Consider the following 9778-nt stretch of genomic DNA (forward strand, 5'->3'; position numbering starts at 1 on the left):
ATTTCCTTTGGAAATCAAGGTCCCAGAGTCTGGAGGAAGAGAGGAGAGGCACAGAACCACGTTGCTTGAAGTCCAGTGTAAAGTTTCCACAGTCAGTGATGGTTTGGGGTGCCATGTCATCTGCTGGTGTTGGTCCACTGTGTTTTCTGAGGTCCAAGTTCAACACAGCATGCATAGATAATCTATGGGGTATTGTGAAGAGGAAGATGCGATACGCCAGACCCAACAATGCAGAAGAGCTGAAGGCCACTATCAGAGCAACCTGGGCTCTCATAACACCTGAGCAGTGCCACAGACTGATCGACTCCATGCCACGCCGCATTGCTGCAGTAATTCAGGCAAAAGGAGCCCCAACTAAGTATTGAGTGCTGTACACGCTCATACTTTTCATGTTCATACTTTTCAGTTGGCCAACATTTCTAAAAATCCTTTTTTTTTGTATTGGTCTTAATTAATATTCTAATTTTCGGAGATACTGAATTTGGGATTTTCATTAGTTGTCAGTTTTAATCATCACAATTAAATGAAATAAACATTTGAAATATATCAGTCTGTGTGTAATGAATGAATATAATATCCAAGTTTCACTTTTTGAATGGAATTACTGAAATAAATCAACTTTTTGATGATATTCTAATTATATGACCAGCACCTGTATATGACATTAAAACTGAATACTAGTTACTATTACATCCAGGTCCTAGGAGATGAGTGCAATATTCATAGTAACCATAGTAACCAATAGTTCACTATATAGCTATTGAATAAAGCCTGCAGTTCTCAATGTGATTTGGCCTTGTACCTTATGATACCTTTATTTTATTTAAAAAAAAAAAAAGTAGTGCTTCTCCAGATTTATGAATTCTATTGCCAGTCTAAAAATTCTAGCATGTAACCATACGCAAGTACTGAGTAGATCCCTAATGATTGATTAAAATGTGTAGCCTGGTGCAAAGAGAACATACTGTAGAAGTTCACACCAAACCCATAACTTTGTAAATTTAAACCCTTTGTTGCCAGCAACCTCAAGCGAATGAATAAAGTGGAAATTGAAAATCGGTGTGAGAGGGCTTGCATTGAAGAATCCAGTACTCCTGCTCTTACAGCTTTTCTGATGGGTATTGTTCCCCCACCCTATAGCTCAGCTCTCCACCCGAGCTCTACTGAATAACCTATTTCAGTTCAATTAACCCTATGCTTCTGGCTATAATTATCCAAGGACAATGTATTAAAAAGGGAGGTGTTGCTGCTCAGTTGGTGAGGAAGGGGAATATGAAAGTTAGGAGGTATTCCATACACCTCTATTCAGCTCCACCTCATGCCTGAAGTAATTTTTACAAAGTTTAGTTTTTCACTTGCTCGTGCTGTACTGCAAAGAGTTTCCTGGGTTGGGCTAAAGACATAAGGAGAGACATACGGGACAAGCTGCAATCATGAGACGCAACCTGGCGTATACCCTTTGTAACCTCCCTGATTTTCATACACAAACACACACACAACTTGCAGCAACTTGTAAACATGTCAGGTGGTTTTGCGTTCTCTTGCATTTGTAATGATGTTATACTCTGTGTGCCCCTGGGCTGCCTGGATGTGAAAGCATTCAGGTCATGCAGCTCTTGCTAGGTGATGATAAAGTTATCAGACATTTAATGGGGTCAACAAAAGCGAGCCGATATTTCATAGGTGTGTTGTATTGCCGGCGCTTAGAATAGGTTGACCTTTGTTAGGAGCTCAAGGATAGGGAGAGAGAAATTTTCTGGTCAAAAACACTGCTCAACACATAAACATGACACCCTACATTATCACAGGATACTAAACTGCACGCTTACACACAGCACGCTGTTATATGCAATTAACACCTGCATAGACACTGTTTCCTGTTTGCACACACCCTGGGGTGATAATGCAACTAAATACAGGAAGTCAGGTGGAGTGCCATTTTTTTGTTTACCATGGCACATGCTCAGCCTTAATAATCCTCATATTGGTGGTCCTTATTAGTATGTAATGAACCATCACCATTATGCGTTTAAGCCTGCTTTAGTTGATGTCCTTCAGCTCCTGACATGAGTCATTCTTCATTCTTCGTTAGTCTTTTTGAGTGCATCTCAAAGATCACGCTTCTCTGTTGACTGAGAAAGAGGGAGCTCTTAAGTGCCGTCAGAGAGAAATAAGCCTCACTGATGTGATACTCCATCCAAAGTCTGTCTTTTGAGTATCAAACACTCGCCACTGTGGGCTTGAAAGGTGACTATAAAAAGTTACCACCATCGTTGTTCACCTCCAGAATGTCAATTAAAAGACTGCTGCAAGTTGTGGGCTGTGATTCTCATCCTTGAAAAGCAGATACTTTGTCCGTTCGGTAGGATAGTTTAATTCCATGCAATTACAGTGGAAAACATTTGAAAGCTCCACTTTTGTGCTCTGAACTCTTGACAGTATGGCACTGACTGAAAAGAACTGCCAGTAGCTACTTTAAATTTTACAAATGGTTCACTTGGGTGCTACACTACACTCCAGCACTCAGAGTGCTAATTTGGGAATGTCCCCAACATTTGGACAGCTTTGCAGAAAAAGAGAGATTATAAAGAGACATGCATTTGCTCCCCCTGAGAATACATATTTAGACTGGCACTGGCACTTTGAGAGATCAGGTGTAGGATGGGTGTCACATTATCAGAGAGTAAAAAACATGCACGAAGCAGTGGGTCCTTTTTTGTCATAAATGTTTGATCTATTCTCTGCCATTATGCTGCTAACAGGGGCTTTTAAGAATCCTAGTTGATGCCAGACCCCAGCAGTGAGGACCAATTAGACACAATTGTGTTATCTGGACAGGGACCAAGCTGCAGTGCCGTGCTGGCGACTTATGAAAAGTACATAAGGGTGTGCTGGCACATGCCATGTTTCAGGATGGGTCCTATGGTGCCCACAATAGTCTACATCAAATATTTTAGATGGACTTGCCATATCTCCACTGTGTGGCACTTTGAGCTGCTACAGGAAGGAAGAAGGGGGGACAGAAAAAGAATACATTACAGTGGGATTACGCACCCAGCATGCCAAGTCTCTTGCAGGAGTTTGTCATGCTGCATTTAGTATGTAAGTGTGGGGGGAAATGAAAGGGAGAGAGAGAGTGCTATTGTGCGTGTCTGTGGTTTCTCTGTGGTTCACCAGAGTTTACGCCTTCATTATAGCCAATATCTGGCAAATTCAATATTGTAATTGTCATTGCAAATGCTTTACATTCCCTGGTGAACAGGCACTAATTAAAACAAAGTGTAGACATTCAAGATCCTTCCATACCAGGTTATCACCATTCAGTGATTGTTTAACATAATGCATGCTAATAAAATGAACAGGTTACCTACAATCACTGCATTGCACACAACTACTAAGGTGGACTTAGTTACAATATCATAGCTTATTATTTTCCCTTTCATACAACAACCTAATATAGTTTTATATGTTCTTACAGAAATGTAAATTGCCTTATTTGCAGTATTTGTGGCCATTCATTGCAGCATCTGCAGACTGTTCAATAATAGACTTTTCAGCATCTCACGTGTGGAATCTAATTATAGACTCATTTGCACTTCAGAGGAGAAGATTGTGGGCTTAGCTTGGTGTAAAGCATGCACAGCCATCTAATAAAAAGGCTCAACATTTTATTGAATCTCCTCAGTTAGAGGCACATTTCACATCCAGCCACAGTATTATAGTCAAACAATTATAGTCAAATAATTTGTAACTCTTACTTTGTGTGAGCGGGCTCATTAGTGATTGACAGTTATATAAACATTTACTTAGTCTGAATGAGAGTGGGTGCCTGACAAATACTCCACAGACTAAATTACCCCTCTGGGTGAGGTGGATGAGTTCTAATCAGTGCTTGCACAGCGGCATTTCATTGTAACAACCAATCAATATAGTACATCCAAAACCAGGGAAGCTGTAGTTGTGGTACTCCCGTCATATCAGCGTGATGACAATAAGAGGTGAAAGCAGCTGTCTCCAGTCGCCGAACAACACTCTGACACCGCACTGTCAGTCAATAAAGTTTCAAGGACACGCTGAACTCCCAAGTTTTCTGCTAAGCCCATCCTCTTTGCCTCCCTTCCCTGTTTACCACACTCTACCTCAAAGATGCTGACTTGTGGAGAAGTGCGGAACTGTCAGTGCAGGAAGATGAAGTGTACATGCACCTCCCACTTCGTCAGAGTAGGGCTCTACTGCCTCAGCCAGGAACTCTACACAATTAGTCCAGAACCACCAGGGGATGGCTGTTCATAGGAGATGAATGCACGGGATACCTAGTTGACTCACAAGTGTGTGTATATGTTTGTGTCTTTGCATGTCACAGAGAGAAGAAGTGCAAGAGAGACTTTAACATTTGATGGCATTTAACAAACAGTCTCTGTGAAAACATTGTTGCAGACTTTTGCTTAGGGAAAAATACATGCACTCGAGCACCTTACAAGCAGATCACAAAGAGGCTGTGAAGCCAAAGGAGAGAAAAATGTGTCAAATATCATTCAGGTTTTTTTGCACATTCAGTTTGATATGAAAATAACGGGTGCAGAGACCTGGCAGGGACCCGGTTGAGATCTAAAACTGGCATAATCTCTACATCCCCTCCAGCCCACTTCAGTCTCCAGAACAGTCTTCAGTTCAATAATGTAACACTACACTCTGCCAGAGTTAATAGTAGCAAGTTTCAGGGTGAAAAAGTTTTCATTTTAAATAATCATGCCCACTTCAGTCCGAGCTTTCCCGCATCACGCCGTATGTTAATGCCTCTGAAGGTTCAGATGTGCATTTTTCTCCCTTCATACAATATACAGTGCATTTCGAATTTAGCTCTGTTCCCTCTCAATGAAAAGCATAGATTTTTTATTTTCCATTTTACCAGCTGTCTGTTATAAAACACTTAGCACTTAGAAATACGAAGCTAAATCAAGAGGTTTTGAGATATTTTGTCTGCGGCTAGTGTATAATGTCTCCTCTCCAGGCCCTTGTGACTGAACACCAAGTGATGCGTGTTTGATTTTTTTGTTTCAATGAAAGTTACAGCCGGTCTAATATAATTAATTGTAACAACTGACGAGTCTAAGCCCAGCTATTAAAATCTCCCACACAGCGTCTTCTATTTTCTGCCCCTGCTACTTCCAAAAACATGCTAATATTTAGTTGTTTAGCTTGTTGTACTCATTTATTAGTGCTGTTTTTTTGTATGTCTGTAAAGCAGGGCAGAACATCCACATAGATGCAACATATAAATGTCATAAGGCCTATTCATTGTAACAAACTCATCTCATTTTAGCCTGGGCTGAACTGGAAGCAAAGCAAACAGTGGAAGAAATCTTTTTCTCTAAGGAAGAGTCTGTAGAGATGCTTTCTGTTGCGCTGGAACAATGCAAACATAGTGGGAATAAGGTCTGACAATGTGAGAGACTGCTCTGGAAAGTGAAAAGGAATGGCAAAAAAAAGGGGGTGCAGCTGATCATCTGTTGTTGTTTTCCCTGCCATGGGTTTATTTCCTCCCACAGATAGAGAGAAAATATTTGAACCTTTTCTGGGCCAGAAACTGTCTGTTGCTCTCCAGTGGACTCCCTCTCTTGTTGCACTTACTGGAGAGATTCAACCCACGGCATTTCACACACTTAGAGGCTTCCGCCACAAACCTGCATATTCGCATGCACATTTGCACACACATAAGGCCCTCAAACAAATGCACAAACATTGTTCAAGTACAACCACGGGAACACTACTAGTTATTCATGCAAACACACATGCATCCATGAGTCCAAACACACTTTGACTGTTAAAGCTACAGCCAAACTTCATTTAGAGACTATCTTACCTTGAGCTGCATAAATTAAGAGAGAGAACTAAGCGAACTAAATGCAGCAGTTGTGCAATCAGCAGTACTCCCTAGAAATGGGGCCAAATATACAGGCTCGGAATGTCTATGAAGATTTCCATCTTCATTTTACAAATACATATATGGAGAGTAGGTGAACGTAGCTTACATTTTTACCAGCTGCACAGACAGCTGTATTGAAGACAGACAATAGAGAGATATTGATGGATATACAGTACAGAAATGGGTGAAGCTGCACAGGTACAGGAACCGTATCTCTGCAATTGTTCCCCACTGGGAACAAACAATGCCCTGAAGTCTGAGAGTCAGCACTTTTACAGTGTTTTTGCAACTCTGTTTACCATATTTGCAAGATTTCTGATGTAGCTCTGCAGTAGTCTCCCAGGACAGAGATGCAGAGGTACAGAGGTAGAAAAGCTGTATAGTGGTGCGCTTTTGTACTGTTGCTGGGTAGCCTGATAGCTCCCCCATCTGGACAAAAACAAACTGTCAGGCTGTAACACGTAATTAATTCTGGGAGGCTTAAAATACTTGCAGTGCCAAGGTTACAGCTGTGGCATGATGAGAAAATTGCACAGCTGAAATCAATGCTCTGTATAGTTTAAACAACTTTTCAGTTGTTTTTCTTTACCATAACAATGTCCTTTGATTGTCACATTTTCATATTAATGATAAGTAACTCAGGGCAGGTCAAACTTTGACAAACACATTATATGAAGTTCAGCTCAGAGCAGCACAGTAAGAGTCCATATAAACACAATTTGATCTCCCATAGTTTTTGTCAGTGTTTGTTCAGAGGGCGGAATGCATCAATAATCGTTTCCTTTGAACGTGGGAACAGAGCAGCAACAGAGATGCAGCACAAGTCACAAAGGCAGAACTGACTGTGCAGGGGAAATATGAATGAAAGGCTTGTGTCTCACAGAGACAGGGGGGGAGAACGGGGGCAGAGAAAGGTACAGGGTGCTCAGTTTGGTTTGTTTTTCTGCAGACCTGCATCTTCCAGGATGTTCTTTGGATGCCACAGATGTTTGTATGAAATGAGCAGGCACAATTTGGGCTGGCCTGAGCTCAGTCTGATCTGTGAATGGTTTCTTTCAAAGCCCCGCTGAAACCACATGGTGGCCAGGACCTCAGACACAAAGCCTCAGAAGACTAATTCAATATTACAAACATAAAAGGATCAAATACCTGTTTCATTATTTGGATTCTAAAAAGGCACAAATATTTGTTGTACAAATTAGATGACATTTTGAATCCACCACTGCGTGACATGTAATCCCTCTGGTACTTTCAGATCTGCTGTCAATGATGATCTGTTTAAAGTTCTGTTTGGCCCAAGACCAAAACTTTATCTTTGGAGGAATTAACCAAAGTTTTCCAAATTTAATTACCTTTCACTTTTCAACATGATATAGGTCACATCACTCTTTCTTAAGATTTTCATTTTGTTATATCTTGTGAGAATAACTCAGTTCCTCTATTCCTCTTTGTAATTATAAAAACGGAAAGATACAGAATAAAAAGCCTCTTCACTAATAAAATCGTTAGTTCTGATTTTAGTGTGTGGAGGTCCACACAAACAAAATTATCCCACTGCTTCGTAGCCTCTTCACTCTGATAGGAGAGGCCAAGATATCCAATTAAAAAGAGAGGTTAAAGTTGACTTTACTCCACTGGCTGGTCCAATCACAGAAGGTGCCCTGGTTAATTTGGTGAACAAAGTCATGGCAGGGGTGGGTGGCCACTTTGGGAAAAGTGAGGCGCAGGAGAAGGGATGGATGAGAGGAAGCATGATAAGGACTGAGGGGAAGATTGCGGCCCCCTGACAGCTCAGCTTGCATGGCAAATGAGAGCGCTGACTGAACAAAAACATTTGCTGAATCTGTAATGGGAACGATCAGACCACTTCAGGAGGAAGCCGTGTCCTGCAACAAAGACCAAAACAAAAGTCCTCTGCAGATTTCACTTGCCAGGTTGTTTAGCATTTGTGCATAAAGTCTTCACAAAACTGTCATTCCACGTTTCCAGTTTTGTCAAAAATCATAGTTCAACCTAGTGTCTGTTACACAACAAGCATTTTACTTTTGCTCAGTCCAGGGCAGTAGGACATGTGGCTCTTTTCTATTTCAGAGCGCCCACATGGATAACCATCAAAAGCATCACTTGGCTCTAGCCTGTGACTCGCCACTCTGCAAACAAAATTTCTGAGCTTTCAAAAAAGACATTTTCCAGATAAATGTTGCCAAAAAAAAGTGTATACACACACATCTCACTGAAAACCAGTTTCAACAGCCGTGGACGATGCTCAAGAACATCCGTTGTTCCTAAATTCATATACAGACAGTGATGGCAGTTTTGCCTCAGTAAGCTAAGAAATATTCCCGTCTGCTGCCCTCCCACCCCTCCATCTCTCACCCTGCATCGCGCTATCTCTGTCACATCTTTCACACTTTGGTTTATAAATCCAAACTGATGGCAGGCAGACTTCTTTTCAAACTCCAAAAAAAGTGACTCTGAATAGAACATGTAGCCCTTCGGCTCCTGGGGGCTCCAAGACTCCAGAGCTTTCTTGAGTGGTGCATTTCAAAAGTGGAGAAAAAGAAAAGTATTCAAAACAAAGAAGGTGGAGAAGCCAAAAAAATTTTTTCTCCAAGAATTCAAGTAATGATAACCTTAGAAAGCACAGGTAATAAAGTGGCTTATGAAAGTTGGAGATGGTATTTCTTTAATAAAAAAAAAATACTCCACAGAACTTAAGCCACACATTACCAGAATTTCACTGTTGTTTCATCATTTCCAGTGGAGATCTAACCTATCGTTATAAGCTCTTAAAGAAGACATTCTCAGCAGTATTATCTTGATGCAATGTCATCATATTATAGAGTGCCCTTATTCTGAATAAATGTTTTCATCTATCCTTGAAAAGCTTTCCCTATGGCTATATCATAATATTTCATTACTTTGGTGTAATTTTCACAGGAAAAAAATTGGACAAAGTATGTAAGCTTAATTCGATGCAGCTATGGTCTTTTAGAGTTTGAAATTGAATTTCACCTACCTTCAAAGTCTGGTAACACAATTACTCTTACTTCTTTGACTTTAAATGTGATTTTGTTCTGAAGTGTCTTTGTTCTGAATGTCTATTCTTAGAAGTTAATTACATTTTCAGTGGGTGTTGTTCAGCAGCATAAAACAGGCATTTATGACACCTAGCTTATATCTCTTCTCACAGGCTGCCCTGTTGTCAAATACCTCACTGAAAGGTGAAATTAATACTTTTGTATTTTTAACTTAATGGAATCTGGGTTATTGTAGAAGACTATATACTGGCAAAGGAAATGTGGGAGCAATTTAGTTTTGGTATTATTTTCTTTGTTACTAAATTGGCTTTATGTTCTCACTGACTTTCACAAGTACCCCACTTTTAGTGGCTGAAAACTTGAATGCGTCATTAATTCGCTTCCCTTAATAAGATCCCCAAAAGGTCTCTTAAAGTTAGGGTGAATGGCCTGCTTTACAGAGCAAGAAAGATGGTCTAATTAAACTATGCCCTCCACTACTCTATTTAACCTCAGACTGCTTCTTTAAATGAGTTACTCACATGGAACAGGTTTGATTTATATTCCATTTATTCATGGACACATAAATGTGAAAAAGATGCATCAACCCTCCACGAAAGCCTCAATCTTAACCGGGGGTTATCACATTAAGGAAATTACAGTCTGCGAAAGTGAATGTTAAATATTTGTCAAGCACTTAGAATTGCAGTATAACACTTTATCCTTTAAAGTCAAGTTCACAACAAAGACTAGTGAATGACTGTTAAACTCGGGGTGAGTCATGGGACAGACACAAGAAGAGAACAAGCAAAACAAAGGGGAGTCTGTTGGG

Source organism: Micropterus dolomieu, linkage group LG21 (assembly GCF_021292245.1).
Source record: "Micropterus dolomieu isolate WLL.071019.BEF.003 ecotype Adirondacks linkage group LG21, ASM2129224v1, whole genome shotgun sequence".
NCBI lineage: Eukaryota > Metazoa > Chordata > Actinopteri > Centrarchiformes > Centrarchidae > Micropterus > Micropterus dolomieu.